Source organism: Phyllopteryx taeniolatus, chromosome 21, assembly GCF_024500385.1.
Source record: "Phyllopteryx taeniolatus isolate TA_2022b chromosome 21, UOR_Ptae_1.2, whole genome shotgun sequence".
NCBI lineage: Eukaryota > Metazoa > Chordata > Actinopteri > Syngnathiformes > Syngnathidae > Phyllopteryx > Phyllopteryx taeniolatus.
The window spans coordinates 14,846,512-14,849,177 of record NC_084522.1 but is presented as its reverse complement, the minus strand read 5'-3'; positions in this window follow the sequence as shown (position 1 = coordinate 14,849,177).

The window sequence follows — 2,666 nt, the reverse complement described above, 5'->3', positions numbered from 1 at the left end:
TGCATTACCGCCACCCATTGATCTGTTTTGATTACTGCATAGTTTTACAGGCCGCGTATTAACGTACAACCCCAATTCCAATGAAGTTGGGACGTTGTGTTAAACATAAAAACAGAATACAATGATTTGCAAATCATGTTCAACCTATATTTAATTGAATACACTACAAAGACAAAATTTATTAACCTATATTTAATGTTCAAACTGATAAACTTTATTGTTTTTAGCAAATAATCATTAACTTGGAATTTTATAGCTGCAACACGTTCCAAAAAAGCTGTGACAGGGTCATGTCCTATACCACTGTGTTACATCACCTTTTCTTTTAACAACATTCAATAAACGTTTGGGAATTGAGGACACTAATTGTTGAAGATTTGTAGGTGGAATTCTTTCCCATTCTCACTTGATGTACAGCTTCAGCTATTTAACAGTCTGGGGTCTCCGTTGTCGTGTTTTACGCTTCATAAGGCGCCACACATTTTCAATGGGAGACAGGTCTGGACTGCAGGCAGGTCAGTCGAGTACCTGCACTCTTTTACTACGGAGCCATGCTGTTGTAACACGTGTAGAATGTGGTCCGGCATTGTCTTGCTGAAATAAGCAGTGGGGTCCATGAAAAAGACGTTGCTTGGATGGCAGCATATGTTTCTTCAAAACCTGTATGTACCTTTCAGCATTAATGGTGCCTTCACAGATGTGTGAGTTACCCATGCCATTGGCACTAACACAGCCCCATACCATCACAGATACTGGCTTTTGAACTTTGCGTCCATAACAGTCCGGATGGTTCTTTTCCTCTTTTGCCCGGAGGACACAACGTCCACCATTTCCAAAAACTTTGAAATGTGGACTCGTCGGACCACGGAACACTTTTCCACTTTGCATCAGTCCATCTTAGATGAGCTCGGGCCCAGACAAGCCAGCGGCGTTTCTGGTTGTTGATAAATGGCTTTTGCTTTGCATAGTAGAGTTTCAAGGTGCACTTACAGATGTAGCGGCAAACTTTATTTACTGACATTGGTTTCCTGAAGTGGCATGGTGGGCGACTGGTTAGAGCGTCAGCCTCACAGTTCTGAGGTGCGGGGTTCAATCCCCGTCCCCGCCTGTGTGGAGTTTGCATGTTCTCCCCGTGCCTGCGTGGGTTTTCTCCGGGCACTCCGGTTTCCTCCCACATCCCAAAAACATGCATGAATTGGAGACTCTAAATTGCCCGTAGGCATGACTGTGAGTGCGAATGGTTGTTTGTTTCTATGTGCCCTGCGATTGGCTGGCAACCAGTTCAGGGTGTACCCCGCCTCCTGCCCGATGACAGCTGGGATAGGCTCCAGCACGCCCGCGACCCGCGTGAGGAGAAGCGGCTCAGAAAATGGATGGATGGATGGGTTTTCTGAAGTGTTCCTGAGCCCATGTGGTGATATCCTTTACACATTGATGTCGGAATTTGATGCAGTGCCGCCTGAGGGATCGAAGGTCACGGGCATTCAATCTTGGTTTTCGGACTCGCCGCTTACATGCAGTGATTTCTCCATATTCTCTGAACCTTTTGATGATATTATGGACCGTAGATGATAAAATCCCTAAATTCCTTGCAATTGCACATTGAAGAACATTGTCCTTAAACTGTTCGACTATTTTCTCACGCATTTGTTCACAAATAGGTGAACCTCGCCCCATCTTTGCTTGTGAATGACTGAGCAATTCAGGGAAACTCCTTTCATACCCAATCATGGCACCCACCTCTTCCCAATTAGCCGTTCACCTGTGGGATGTTCCAAACAGGTGTTTGATGAGCATTCCTCAACTTTCTCAGTCTTTTTTGCCACCTGTCCCAGCTTTTTTGGAACGTGTTGTAGCCATAAAATTCTAAGTTAATGATTATTTGCTAAAAACAATCAAGTTTATCAGTTTGAACATTAAATATCTTGTCTTTGTAGTGTATTCAATTAAATATAGGTCGAACATCCATCCATTCATCCATTTTCTGTACCGCTTTATCCTCACAAGGGTCGCGGGCGTGCTGGAGCCTATCCCAGCTATCTTCGGGCGAGAGGCGGGGTACACCCTGAACTGGTCGCCAGCCAATCGCAGGGCATAAGGCCCAACATGATTTGCAAATCATTGTAATCTGTTTTTATTTGTTTAACACAACGTCCCAACTTAATTGGAATCGGGGTTGTAGATGAACAGTTAATACATTCTTTTATCCAATCCTGACATCCTCAGAAATTCAAGTAAAAGTCTAATGATTTTATCTTTTGCTTGTTTTCTCAAAATCCTTATTTAAAATATCTCTCCCATCCCTCTTGTTATTTGTCCAACATTTAACATGTTAACCACACATTTCTTTTTTTGCAAATGGCTTTTAATTTGAGCTTTTTCCTCATTGTTTCTCATTGCATATTCAAATTCCCATCCCTGAGTATGTTTGCCTTTATTGTATCTCCAACGTTTTATCCTTAAGAACTTAGATATCTCTACTGGTCCTACATTATTGATGTTTTGTCCTTCTTTGAAATTTATCAACACTTGTACTCAACCATTTGCATGTGTGTAACTCTCTTTTTGCCTTACTTCATTCCATCCTTCATCTATTTGCGCCATGCTTTCCTCACTTGTTTCTCCCCAGATCCTTCCATTGCATATCATTTATCGATGTTTAGGTA